The sequence below is a fragment of the Ursus americanus genome, chromosome 17 (genome assembly GCF_024610735.1).
Source record: "Ursus americanus isolate L20-20 chromosome 17, mUrsAme1.1.p, whole genome shotgun sequence".
Lineage (NCBI taxonomy): Eukaryota > Metazoa > Chordata > Mammalia > Carnivora > Ursidae > Ursus > Ursus americanus.
In genome coordinates this window covers 41001829-41016629 of record NC_142143.1, presented here as the reverse complement: position 1 = coordinate 41016629, position 14801 = coordinate 41001829, and the positions used below count along the sequence as shown (strand labels likewise).

Below are 14801 nucleotides of genomic sequence, written 5' to 3'. Positions count from 1 at the left end.
TCAGAAAAGGACTGTTTTGGGGCGCCTGGGTGGCACAGCGGTTAAGCGTCTGCCTTCGGCTCAGGGCGTGATCCCGGCGTTATGGGATCGAGCCCCACATCAGGCTCCTCTGCTGGAAGCCTGCTTCTTCCTCTCCCACTCCCCTGCTGTGTTCCCTCTCTCGCTGGCTGTCTCTCTCTCTCTCTCTCTCTCTCTGTCAAATAAATAAATAAAATCTTAAAAAAAAAAAAAAAAAGAAAAGGACTGTTTTTTAAAAAAAATTTTTTAAAGATCTATTAACTTATTTTAGAGAGAGAGAAAGAGAGAGCACACACACAGGTGCATGTGCAGGCAAGGTGGTGGGTAGAGGGAGAGAATCCTGAAGCAGACTCCCCTCTGAGTGTTCAGGGGGCTCTTACTCCTTGGAGGCCATGTGGACCACAAGGTCGACCACCTGGTTGCTGTAGCCAGATTCACTGCCGTACCAGGAAATGAGCTTGACAACATGGTCACTGAGAGCAATGCCAGCCCCATCATTGAAGGTGGAAGAGTGGGTGTCACTGTGAAAGTTGTAAGAGACAACCTGGTCCTTGGTGGATCGCCGTATGCCCTTGAAGGGATCCTCTGATGCCTGTTTCACCACCTTCTTGATGTCATCAGATTTGGCAGCTTTCTCCAGGTGGCAGGTCAGATCTACCACTGACATATTGGGGGCGGGGACACAGAAGGCCATGCCAGTAAGCTTCCCATTCAGCTCAGGGATGACCTTGCCTATAGCTTTGGTAGTGCCAGTAGAAGCAGGGATGATGTCCTGGGCAGCCTTTGACCATCATGCCATAGCTTCCCAGAGGGACTGTCCATGGTCTTCTGGGTGGTAGTGATGGCCTGGACTATGGTCATGAGTCCCTCCACAATGCTGAAGTTGTCATGAATGACCTTGGCCAGAGGGGCCAAGTGGTTGATGGTGCAGGAGGCACTGCTGACAGTCTTGAGGGAGTTGTCCTACTTCTCATGGTTCACACCCACCACAGACACGGGGGCCTCAGCAGAAGGGGCAGAAATGATGACCCTCTTGGCCGCACCCTTCAAGTGAGCCCCAGCCTTCTCCATGGTAGTGAAGACCTCAGTGGACTCCACAACATACTCAGCACTGGCATCACCCCATTTGATGTTGGCAGGATCTGGCTCCTGGAAGATGGAGGTGGGCTTTCCATTGATGATAAACTTCCCATTCTCAGCCTTGACTGTGCCATGGAATTTGCCATGGGTGGAATCATACATGTGGACCATATAGTTGAGGTCAATGAAGGGGTCACTAATGGTGACAACATCCACTCTGCCAGAGTTAAAAGCAGCCTTGTTGATCAGGTGCCCAATATGGTCAAATCCATTTACTCCAGTCTTCACCATTGTGTCTCAGGGATGTGGCTGGCATTGCACCAGAAGATGCAGCTATCTGTCGAACAGGGAGGAGCAGATAGCCTAGAATCTTCTAATAATGGGGCAAGGTAGCATTGTCACCAACATCTTTCTAATCCTAATCTCATATTGATAAGAAACTTGAATTTACTATATAGTTTGCAGATTTATAAAAAATGGAATATTCTTGTAAGTACAGGTTTGTACACAAAGTTCCTAGTTGAAAATATTCCTAAATTCTATTGGTCCATACTTCTGTGTTAGTCACTATATTCATACTGCATGTCATACATATTTATTTAAAACATCTCTAATAGAGAATAATGCAAGCCACACTGCTATTTTAAATATTTTGTAGCTATGTTAACAAAGTAAAAAGAAGAAGGTAAAGGGGCGTCTGGGTAGCGCAGTTGTTAGGCGTCTGCCTTCAGCTCAGGGCATGATCCTGGCATTCCTGGATCGAGTCCCACATCGGGCTCCTCCGCTGAGAGCCTGCTTCTTCCTCTCCCACTCCCCCTGCTTGTGTTCCCTCTCTTGCTGGCTGTCCATCTCTGTCAAATAAATAAATAAAATCTCTTAAGAAAAAAAAAAGAAGAGGGTGAAATTATTTTTAATAACAGACTTTATTGACCCAACTTATCCAAAGTATTATTATTTCAACTTTCAATCAATATTAAAAGTATTAAAGAGATATTTTACGTCCTTTGTTTCATATTAAGTCTTTAAAATTCAGTGTATATCTTATACTTAGAACACAATTCAATTTAGAATAACTACAGTTCCAGTGCTCAGGAAGCCCCATGTGGCTGGTGGCTGTGACACTAGATAGCACACATTTAAAGACTCAGATCTTGCAATGCCCCAGCCCTAGAGCACATCTTGTCCAATACCCCACCCGGCTTCTGTTTACTTAATACCATTTGAGGTTGGGATTCTGAATTAGAGCTATATTGACTGAAGGTTTGCATCCCCTCCAGATTCGTATGTTGAAGCCCTAACCCCCAATGTGACGGTATTAGCATGTAAGGCCTTTAGGAAGTAATTACGTTTAGGTGAAGTCGTCAAGGTGGAGGCCCCATGAAGGGATTAGTGTCCTTATAAGAAGAGGAAGAAACCAGAGCTCTCTCTTTCTCTCATTCTCTCCACTATGTGATGACGGAGCGAGAAGACAGCCCTCTACAAGCCAGAGAGGCCCTGTCCACGAACTGAATCAGCCTGAACACAGATGGTGGGATGTCCCTGTCTCCAGAACTGTGAGAAATCAAGTTCTGTGGTATAAGCCACCCAGTCTATATTCGTTATAACAGCCTGAGAGGATTAAGGCAGAGGGAAAGATAGTAAGAGGTAATAAAATGAAGACAGACTACTTCTGCCTCATAGTTTGGTGGAAAAGGAAGACATGTATGTAAAAGGAATAAGGGAACACAGAGGAAAGGAGAGTCAGAAAATGCAACAGAGAATGGGCAATGTTTGAGTTGGGCCTTATGAGATGAATAGGAGTTTGACGAAGAAAGAAGTAAGAAAATGACACGCGGGTCGAAAGGAACAGAAACACTGATTCAGAGCGGAACCTGTCATGTGGTGCCTGCCGGGAAGCTTAAGGGAGCTGAATTACAGGAGACCAGCTCCTCAGGGTGGGTCGGCGGCTTAGGGATTGCAAAAGGTTTGGATACACTTCTGCGCCAAATAAAAAGTGTGTCTGGTTTAAAATGCTGAGGAACAAAAAACTGTGATGATGACCATCAACGTGGTTTTGCTACTTTCTGTAGTTCTACTTAGTAAAAATTAAAGCAACACACATTCTTTGATCAAGGGTCGGCTGAGCAAGCTCACAGGGAGATCCTGAAAACGACCAGTGTGAACATGCTCGTGGTCCCCGGTCATTGGTACCTAGACCAGATAGTGAAAAGAAACAGACAGGTTGGAGGCAGGGGGCATGATGGCTGAGAGAATAAGATAAGAAGCTTCTGAGTCATCAAAAGCATAGACAGGGGGCGCCTGGGTGGCTCAGTCGTTAAACGCCTGCCTTCAGCTCAGGTCATGATCCCAGCGTTCTGGGATCGCGCCACATCAGGCTCCCTGCTCTGCTGGGAGCCTGCTTCTCCCTCTCCCTCTCCCACTCCCCCTACTTGTGTTCCCTCTCTTGCTGCCTCTCTCTCTCTGTGTCAAATAAATAAATAAAATCTTAAAAAAAAAAAAAAAAAAAAAAAACATAGACACAGATTTAGTAGCAGGGACTGTGCCAGAACTTGGGAGGTGGGAGGCGGAAGACTACAGGAGTTTGGAAGTAGAGTAATTCGAGTTGGAGTTTGGAAGGAGAACAACTCTAGCTGACAAGTCCATGAGAACGATTTGTTAAAATCAGTGGATTAGAGTGGGCTAAAAAGTTTGTGCAGGGTGTTAGATATCCAAATGGAAACAACAGTGATAGGCCATGGCCCAAGTCCTCAAGGACTATAGCAGAGGTCTGAGGAGGATGAGGGTAAGAATGGAATTCAGTGCAAATGGATGCCGTGCACTCACAACATCTTACTGAGGAAAGCTTGTGTAGCAATGGAGGCAGCAGTAGAAAGCTGGAAGAATTTTGGTCCCAACATGCTAAGATACAGGGAATGAGAGTGAATGAGTGCCTTCAGCCTAAGTACTTTGCCAGAGGTAAGCTGTCATTACGTCAAAGAGAAGCCACGTGGTTTAAATAGTGGTTCTCAAACTTTGGCTATATCCCAGAAACACTGGGGAGAGCTGGTTAAAAGCACTGACGAATTGTCATGATGTGGACTGTCAAACGCACAAGGTGTATGAGTCATTGGTATAGAGAAGAGAGATGAGGGGCGCCTGGGTGGCTCCGTAGGTTAAGTGTCTGCCTTTGGCTCAGGTCATGATCTCAGGGTCCTGGGATCGAGTCCCACATGGAGCTCCCTCCTCAGGGCAGAGTCTGCTTCTCCCTCTCCCTCTGCCCCTCCCCCCCCATGCTCTCCCTGTTTCTAGCTCTCTCTCTCTCAAATAAATAAATAAAATCTTTAATAAAAAAAAATAAAGAAGAGAAATGACCCTTAGTTTAATTCCCTTCTTTCATTTACTGTGAACTCGAGCAAAGTACTTAACACTGGGCCTCAATTTCCTCATCAAAAATTTAGCTACATAATACACACTTTCCAGGATCCTAATGAGGTAAACATGAGCCACACTATAGTGGAAAGTATAAAATCATGGTCTCTGTCCTGTGAAGGGCCCATGGGGAGCTGGCAGAAGAGAGCCACCCTCTTCGTGGTCCAGTGGTCCTCTGTACTTTGTAGTCCAGAACACTTGGCTTCCCAGTGTTGGGCAGGGTAAAAGCAGAATGGCAGAACGGGAAGGCTTGTTGCTATGGTAACTACACACCGGCTCTCTCACCTTCCCCACATGAGAGCTCCTCTTCCTGCACAGTTTGCAGTTCGTACCGAGCTCCCGCTGAGCGTCTGAGGGGCGGGTAGAATAACGGCGGTAGCACGCAGAGCGCTCCCTGGCCGCCCCAGTAAGAGGCCCTGAAGGCACCTGATGGAGTGCGCAGCAAGAACTTCTCTCTTGCCTTCTCCAGATCAGAACAGCATCGCTCCATAGGGCAACAGAAAAGGGAGCATCAGGCAGGTTTTTATGCTAAAACAAATTAACTCCTATTTACTAAGAAATGCAAGAGAGGGTGTGAAGCTTCAGTAAATGTTTTCCTCTGAAACATATGTAGCTAGGGGAAGTTTTCAGAAATGTGTATACATATTTCTTGTGTGTATATATAGGAAGACGAGTGTGGCAGCATTTAAGAGTTTAGAAATGGATGTTACTCAATTCTCATGCTAACATTATCTGTGAGTCCATATTTTCAAAAGTGACCACTCTGTGTAAGGTTGAGCAGAATTGATCCTAGTGCTTACAAATTTTGTTTGGAGGCTGTCTCTCTTGTTACACCAAAGGCAAAATTTAGAAGTTCCACTGTGACTTCCACTTTGGAAAAACTGTTTCATGAGGTCTGTGTGGCCAAGGCTGAAGGCAGGAAGTGTTAAACTGAAATCTGGCGTGCAAAAGGATAGAAAACAGGAAATACTTAAATATGTATGTTACCAAGCTGCTCTCCTTGATGGGACTTCAGTCGGACTCCTCTAAGTCCTGTTCTTGACTGGGCCTCAAGCTTGCCCTCCACCCCCATCCTTGCCAGAGCTGCATAGCCCAGCTTTATCAACAATCCTATCAGTTGAGAGTATCGGGGAGCAAGAAGTCCCATCCCCTTCAAGGTCCTTCTAGCTGTACTGAGAATCAGAGTGGCCTGAGACAGACTAACAGGAGAAAATAAAATTGAACAACGTATGTACAGGGAAGCCACATAGACATGGAAATTCCAAAGGCAGTCAAGCAAAATGAGGTATACATGTCATCTTGAATGAAGGAAAAGCTGGTAGATATCTCGGACTTCAGAGGAAAGGAATGTACCTCACAGGATGATAAGGAGAGCAGATGTTTGGCAATTAGATGTTTACCCTGACATACAGATGGGTCACTCAGATAAAATTTTTCTCTGCTAATAACCCTTGTTCTGGGAAAGACCCCCAGTTTAGATTCTTCTATTCAGTTAAGGGAGGGGCAAAAGTTCCTCTTGAGTTCACAGGGTCTCGATTACCTTCAGCTCAAAATAATCATCAGCTTCAAAATAATCTCAAAATAATCCTCCGAAGCGGGCCCACCTTGAGGCGGCCTTCCCTTGGCCCCTATAAGAGAAAATCTCCCTCTCCCTTGATATATGATTATCCTCAATATCTAATCAAATTCCTCATGATATTCAGTCTGGACTGCTCTTTATAATTTTCCATCCACCAACGCCCCTCCCCCCAACCCTGCGTCTTGGCTGTAGGTCCTGAGTTGTCTTTATTGTATTCAGAATGGAGCCCAGTTCTATCCTGGGGGCTCTTTTCCCCTATTGCAATAGTTTCTGAATAAAATCTATCTTTACTGCTTCAACTAGCGTCTAACTCTGGTTCTTTTAGACAATATGCAGAACCAAGTTCATATATATACATTATTCCAACATTTAGGATAATATATGATCTCAAAACGCACAGGATGGTGTTTGAAGCATAAATTAACACAAGTTCTAAGAGGGTAATTGGACACTCTGTATTTGAAATCTTTTAAACATTCATACCTCATTACCCAGTCATTCAATTTCAAGAAATCAATTCTACTAAATTTGGAATAGGCCTTATATATAAATATAATCATAGCAGTATTATTTATGATAAAGAAAACCTGAAGGCAATCTAAATATCCAACGATAATTTGTTACCTACAGTACAATGCATTAATTTGAGGAAACATTGTACAGCCCTCAAAATGTTCATGAAAAGTTGCAACAGCCAAAAACATACTTATAAAGTGATGATAAGTAGAGAAAAATCAGCAAAATACAAAATCACACAAAATTATGTCCTCATTTAACAAATAAATCTCTGCATGTATATTATATATGTATATATTAAAAACAGACATATGTATATGAAACGTTGAAAGTGCACCAAAATGTTAAAAAAGGGAACCTTCTGATAGGTTTTTTTCCTCCTCAAAAAGTTGGGATTCTTAGTTGCAAACAAAAGAAGTCATTCTGGCAAAATTAAGCAGAAAAGGCACTTATTAAAAGAAATTAGCTGACAGGGTGATTGAGGGGACCGGAAACAGCCACCAGGCTGTACTTCTTAGAGCGACGCCCAGGTCCGGCTGATAAGAAAACCATCACCACTGTTGCTGCCGAGTAACGCCACCAGCAGGATTCCTCTACAACTGGTGGCTGCCAGCAACTCTAGAAAGCTACCACCTTTTAAATCACAACCCCCAGACGCTGTCGTTGTCAGTTGTCACTCACTCAGCAAAAAACGGAAACAGTGTGGGGGCTATTTCTTCACGTTGCTCATCTCCAAATCAAAGTCTTGGAGGGTTTTGAGCAAAGGAGTGACATAACTGACTTCTATTACAGAGGGGATACTTCTAACTGCTGGCAGGAGAATATAAGGTGGGGGCAGAGGAGGAAGCAGGGAGGCTACTTAGGAAGGTAATGCAATAATCCAGATTGGAGGTGAAGACAGGCTGATAGAAAAGGGAGTGGTGAGAAGTGGCTGAGTTCCAGATATATTTCAATCAGATTTGCTAATGGATTACATGTAATGTGTGAAACAAAAATCAAGGGGGACTCCAAGATTTTGGCCCGAGAATTTGGAAGACCAAGAATGAGTGAGGGACAGGCGGGGCTACATAAGGAGGGATAGGTACGCGGCTATGGGATCAGGCTAACAAAACCCATAAAAATGTAGAGGTGTAGGGAAACTAGAGATAAGGGAACAAACCAGACCACCCTGCCCTAGGCATGGGGGGGGCGGTCTTTTTTATGATAGTCACCTGTGATCAACAAAGGATAACTAGACCCTAAGAAAAGAAGTAAGCCATTAATGATGTTATCACCAGTCCTCACTTAAGCCAAGACATCACAAGAATGATATGGCCACAAGCTCCCTGGTCAGTGCTAAATAAGACTGTCAGTGGAGGCCCTCGTTGGCAACTCTGTCAGCACCCCTCTCGTTCCTGAGAGCTTTTTCTGTATCCTTGCTTAATAAACTTCTATCGCTTTACTCACTCTCCTTTGTCTGCGAGATTCATTCTTCAACTCTGTGAGACAAGAACCTAGCTCTCCTGCTTCAAGATGGGAAAGATACTGTATGGAGATGACAAGTAGCAGCTGAATACATGACAGGAGCTCAAGGTTGAAGATAGAAATAAAGAAAATGCTTTGCATAGTGGCTAGGACAGTGGGTAGGGATTTCCTGTTTGGGTCTAAGTACAATTCTGGCCATACCTGGGTTTGTTTGATCAAAATCCTATTTTCATAAAGACTAAGAAGCCTCCTAGAGGGAACTCAGGTTGAGTTTGAACCAACAGAAAATTCTTTAGACCTTGATAGTGAGAAAAGATTCTGAACAGCATGGGGACTATCACTTGGATTTACCTCTTAATCCATACCCCATAAGGACACAGAGAGGGGTATAAGTAAAAACTAAAAAGCACCTGAGCGTGGAGCACTGCTTTGAGACCCACCCTTAAGGCCTGGCTCCTTTATGGAATAGTGATCCTGCAAGAGAAAAGACCAGAAAAGTAGCATATGCCTAGAAAAGTAGCATAAGCTATTGGTGGATATGGGTTTATCAAGCCAGCTAATGTAAAACAAATCCTTGGACACCCTCTTATGGATGGTTTTGCAAGGCTTTGTGGTCCTACATTAGGCAGTGAGGGCAAGAAACAGTGGAGTGTATGTTACTATCTTAACTTGATGTGGTTGGCTCTGCTTGGGAAGAAAACTTTGGGTAGGGTATGTATTTTCACTAAGGAAGAGTTGAAGACAATGAAGGGATTCAGAACAAATCTCTTCAAAATATGCCACTTTGGCTTGTGGACTCTTTTGAACTGAAGGCAATCAAGATTCTGTGGGCTCAGGGGAATCTTTGCTCCTCCCTTAACTGCCTAGAAGAATCTAAATGGGGAGTCTTTCTTAGAATAAGGGTTATTATCAGAGGGGTAACCGACTGGCTCAGCCGGTAGAGCATGCAACTCTAGATCTCAGAGTTGGAAGTTCCAGCCCCAAGCTGGGTAGAGAGATTACTTAAAAATAAAATCATTTTTTAAAAAAAGAATAAAAGTTATTACCAGAGATAAATTTTATCTGAGCGATTCACATGTGTGACAGGACAAACATCTAATTATCAAACATCTCCTATTTTTATGGCCCTGAGAATTGCCCTCCTTTTCTTTGAAGCCACTGGCCTTTACCCCATTCCTTGGCTCAGGATGAGCGCATAGACTTCATTTTACCTCTCTGTCTTTGAATCCCTTATGTATGTGTGGTTCCCATACACATGAAATTAAATTTTATTTTCTCCTGTTAATCTGTTTCCTGTCAGTTTAATTCTTAGACCAGCCAGAGGAACTTTCGAAGGGTAGAGGAAAACTTTACCTCTCCAACAAAAGGAAAGTAGTAGGAGTACAAAAGACTGGATTATTTCTTCCCTTAGATTTAAAAACTTGAAAAGATACCACATGACAGAATCCTTAGTAATGAAGGGGAGAAAAATTTGCCACCCCAAAATATGTCTCTTTGGCGTAAGGATTATCTTGAGCTGGTTATGCTTCAGAAATTGCAGAATAAAAAAGCTCTGAAAACGGAGTAGTTATTATCCTGTTGTAGGAAACATTTACCTCTACAAGGGAAGTCTCCATTTGTTAGCCTCTCCCCGTCTCTGTGCCCCCACCCACCATAAGAAGAGAAGGATGCTCCTTAATTTCTGGAAACTCTTATAAATGGAGAGGGCAATGATTTAAATCAGTATAACAGCCATAGGCTTTTTCACTGTGCCTTTCCCGTTAACCTTCCATAACTGACTTTCCCCTCCCCCCAACATCTTCCATCTTTCTGTATTTAAAGCAGTGGCTTGGGCCATTTCAGGGAGGTACTCAGTTTTCCTGGGTATCTTTCACGTATGCAGGAGGCATACATGTTATTAACTTCTGCTTATTTTCCGGTGCTGTCTTTTTTGTTATAGGTGGTGTCTCAGCCAAGAATCTAGAAGGGTAGTGGGGAAATAATTTTTCCTCCTCCACGGTTACAAGAAAAGATTCAAGATAGTTATGCTTGAATACACAAACATAATTAACCCCATCCTGAGAACTACATAGAACCGCAAGCTCCCAGTCACCCGAGCTAGACAAGACATGAAAGTAAAAATAAACTTTATAAAGTTACACGTCTTAAGAAGGCAATTGTTTTTTGAAAATGCTTCAATTGTTGAGTAGAGAAAATAAGTGCATTAAAAAGAGAGAGAAAAGAAATGTGCAATACAGCTAAAAACTTCAAAACATGAAAGCAGGAAAGTATTTCAGTCTAACAAATGAAAAAGCCAATATTTCTGCTTTTTATATGATCTTAGAAGAAATGAGTGTATTCATTAGTAGGGGCACGTCTCTAGCCCAATGTGTTTGTGGGAGAAGGACCTTTAAATAAAAAGTGGCATTTGCCTACCATTTTCAATTTAATCTCCAAAGATGTTTAAAAACTAATTATAAAATATCATTATGGGTAATTGAGTCCATCCATTTCTAAAATTAGGAAAATAAATAATTTAGATTATCCAAATGAATATGAAATGCATTGGCATAAAAAATCACAATATAAAGAATTCATTATGAAACAAATCTAACACCATTCTGAATAATTTGCATCAAAATGCACTGTGAATCTATCACAATAATTGTTACTGTCAAGATATATTTTTTTCTAACAATTAACTTATCTAAATGTAATGCCATAAAGTATGAAAATGTTGTAGGTTAAAATTACTCTCATTTGTACCTATGAGATGCACATACACATACCTAGGTTATTAAAGGGAAGTAATAATAAGAGTTAACAGAGGCAGTATTTATGTGTTTTGCACGCACTGCACTTTTTTTTTTTACAAATAATTTCTTATCAATTCAAGGAAGTGGATGTTATTACTATCCAATTTTTAAAGATAGAGAATCCAAGGCACAGAGAAGTAAAATGCTCAGTTCTACAGCCAGTACATAGGACTGATTCAAACCTAGATAGTTTAAAGAACTTGTGCTTGGGGACAACTGGGTGGCTCAGTCAGTTAAGCGTCTGCCTTCGGCTCAGGTCATGATCCCAGGGTCCTGGGATAGAGTTCGCATCAGGCTCCTTGTTCACTGGGGAGCCTGCTTCTCCCTCTTCCTGCCCTTCTCTCTTTCTCTGACAAATAAATAAATTAAACAAAAAAAAAAAAATAACTTGTGCTCTTAACTGCAAACAGGATTTGCAATCAGGCAGACCCTGTATTGCCATCTCAGTAGTACCATGCTCTTGGTCAAGGTGTTCAACTTCTTTATGTCTCAAAATGTGAAAAAGAAGGACAGTAATGTATATCTCACCGAGCTATTGTGAAAGTACCGCGAGATCATGAATACGAGCGAGCTCAGCCTGGTGCCTGCCATGCCTGCTGCACCTGGCCTAAACCCACATGGTTTCAAATGGCAGGTTCTTTCCGTAAACGGGTGTAACCTCATGCCGTGGGAGCCAGGTTGGACGAAGGCTATTTTCCTCATCCCAATCTCAATATTTGATGCTGTGCCACTAGCGAAGCAAGTCTTAGACAAATTCTGCTAAATGTCTAAGCATTCATTAGCAAGCAGTTACAAAAACAGTTCTGCACTGTCCCGAGACACTGCAATCGTTCACTTGTATGAGAGGCTCGCCCAACACCCGTTCTCAAGTTGGGATCCTTCTTCAGGTGAGGGCAGGGGACTGCGGCCTCTGTAAGGGAGTGTGCTTGGCTCTTTCTCTTCTGCCTGCTTCATGCAACAGCAGGAGGGCATGTTCAATCTTCCTACACACCATCCATTTAGAACAATGTTCATTTTGCCAATGGAAATTGTTAACATCCTTATCCTAATTAACGAACTCTCCGGTGTCAGTTTTCGTAACTGTACGTGAAGTGCTGCGAGCACCTTTGGAGTGTGGATTCCTGATCAGTGTCCTTCCGTGCTAACTAATGGTCCCTAGGATATGGATTAGAGTTAACTTGTACACACCCGCATCCATGCAACTGGCTTATACCAAGTTATTATTGTGTGAGGTATTATCACACAGACGATATAACCCGTCGTGTTTGTGTTAGGTTCATAAATATTATAGTCCTTCCCCCTTTCTGGACCCTTTCCCTTTGTCCATCCACACCCACCCCATCCTCAGTGTAGTAGGTGACTAGAGCCTCTTGAAACCGAAATAGTTACAGAATCTAATTAGGGACATATAGGGATATAGGGAATTCTACACTATTTCTCCCCAAGAAATAAGAAAGTTCATCATGGATCTAAAAAAAAAAAAAAGTGTCAAGAACACCACAGCAAGTGTGAGATCTTTCCCATAATATATACAGTTATCTCCAGCTATCCAAACTGTTGTGTTTTTTTAGAAGGTACCTGAGTAAAGCATGCTGGGATAGAGATCCCTACCTCATCATTCACTGACAAGCCTTTCGTCTTTTATCTATGCATGGGTTTATCAGCAGTGTACACGTGGTAATTTGTGTATGATTATAAAGACCCCGTGGTTCTCCAAAGTAAAAATGTTTTAGTTTCTCTTTCTGATTAAAAAAGATATTATATGCTCACTGTAAAAACATTTCCATAATACAGAAAAGAATAAGGAAAAAAATCTAAACTGCCACCATTCAGAGATAAACACTGAAAAATCTCTTTTTAACACACATACATACTTTTCAAGGAGACCATGGAAAAGACCCAGTAAAGACAGGAAAGACAGCAAAGTTGTAAGCCTTCTTGAAAAGAAGTGGAGGCTTGTATTTGCTCCTAACTCAAGTTCCTGTTCTGAGTAAACCACTTCTGTGGGCTTTTGCTGTGGAAATGTTTTTGTTGTGAAAATTAGGAACTTTGAAAGGTTTAGCTCCGAGGAGCTAATCTACTCTGCATAATAATGTAAAAATAGTCTCAGTAATGGCAGACTTTCCCTTTTGCTTGTTATTTTCAAGAAATTAGAGAAAAAATTGATTGAATTAGTTCATTACAATACCAAGATAATATGGCTTACTCTTGGAAGTTGTACGTATACAATGGGGATTGTACGGCAATCATAAAATGTCTCTGAATTTCCTTGTTTGCAAAGTTTTATTTTTCTAGTTCTGGTGCTCAAAATTCAGACAATCCAGCTCACAGACTCACAAGAAGGTGGGAAGCAGCACCAGGCCTGCCTCCCACCTCAAGCTGCAGGAAGGTCTCACTGTTGACTATCAATCACTACCTTGATCAAAAGATTGCCTCTGAGCCCTAGACTGGGGGTCTTAGGTCAATAGAATGGAAAGGAATGCTAGTACAAATTAGGCAGCCTGGACACTACTGAGATTTTATAGTACTTTGTGGGGTTATGGGGTGGGGGTGGGGCAATAATTCCACGTTAGAGTTCTGTAATGTTTCCTTTTAAGAATTTCCTTTAAAGGGATGCCTGGGTGGCTCAGTCGGTTAAGCGTCAGCCCTTGGCTACCTCATAATCCCAGCCTCCTGGGATGGAGTCCCACATCCGGCTCGTTGCTCATTGAAGAGCCTGCCTCTCCCTCTGCCTGCTGCTCCCCCTGCTTGTGCTCTCTCTTTCTCACCCTGACAAATAAATAAATAAAATCTTAGAAAAGAAAAAAAAAAAGGAAAAGAAAAAGAAAAAAATAATTTCCATTGAAAGTAATCCCCCCCAAGCCTAGTGCAGTCACCATATCTCTTGATTTTCTAAAACACTGGTGTGTTCTAAAACCAGATCACACCCCAACTACAGCTAAAAAACCCTTCTATAACTTTCCATTCAGTTTGTGATAAAATCCAAATCACTGGCAGAATCCAGAAGTTCTCCCCGATCTGACTCTTACCTCTCTCCCTGTCATGAAAATCCCACTTGGATTCTAAATTCCATGAGATGGGGTACCATGTTTCCTACCAGCCATTCTTGAAGACCATCTCTATAGAAAGAGACAACGTGCAGTGCTCTTTCTCTATTCTAGCCATGACTTCATGTTTTCAACTTCACAGCTGGATATGAAACAGGGAAACTGAAGGGATCCCATGGTGTGGCTGGGGGGGGGGACTGTTTTTTTCCAGCTTCTATTGTTGCTAGGACCAGACCCCCTCCCCACTCTACACATGCTTTGTAATGCAAATAACATATGTCCTCCTTAATTATTATTATTTTTTAAGTAGGTTCCATGCTCAATGTGGGGCTTGAACTCACAATCTCGAGATCAAGAGTTGGCATATGCTGAGCCAGCCCGTCCTCTACATATGTCCTTGTAAGGGACAAAGAGATGGGGCACTTGGGTGCTCAGTCGGTTAAGCGCCTGCCTTCGGCTCAGGGATGTGTATATATATATATATATATATATATATATATATATATATATATATATCTTCAATAAACTCTACTTTCACCTCCTGCTGGCTCATGTCTGATTTCCATCCTTCTTTAAGCCAAGGACCTCTTGGCTGGTCCTCTGAAACCCTCTCTGGGTACCTGGACCTGGCCTGCTTGCATTAGATATGTGATCCCTGTCCCCCCCAGTTCTCTTCACCTCCTTACCTTTTTTTCACTTGATCAGCACCAGTCTGATTCCAGCTCAGCAAAGGCCCCACTGCTGTTGCTGGAAGCCATTTCGACCCTTCCAAGAATGGATTAAGAATCCTCTGTGCATCCTTAGCCCTGAGTGCCGCCTTCTACCTAAACCTTCAATTGTCCCTGTCCTTGTCACCACCATCTCACAGCTCCTACTTCTCTGAACTCCTGGAGG

At 42.6% G+C, this 14801-nt stretch overlaps 1 pseudogene across 1 annotated transcript; it reads right to left on the bottom strand.

Moving 5' to 3' along the window:
• Positions 1-265: 265 nt before the first annotated feature.
• LOC123801212 (glyceraldehyde-3-phosphate dehydrogenase pseudogene) lies at positions 266-14744 on the bottom strand (annotated as a pseudogene). The gene is made up of 2 exons (XR_015727187.1): positions 14594-14744; positions 266-1949 (listed from the first exon to the last, which is right to left on the bottom strand). The product of XR_015727187.1 is annotated as a glyceraldehyde-3-phosphate dehydrogenase pseudogene (transcript).
• Between the last annotated feature and the right edge of the window lie 57 nt (positions 14745-14801).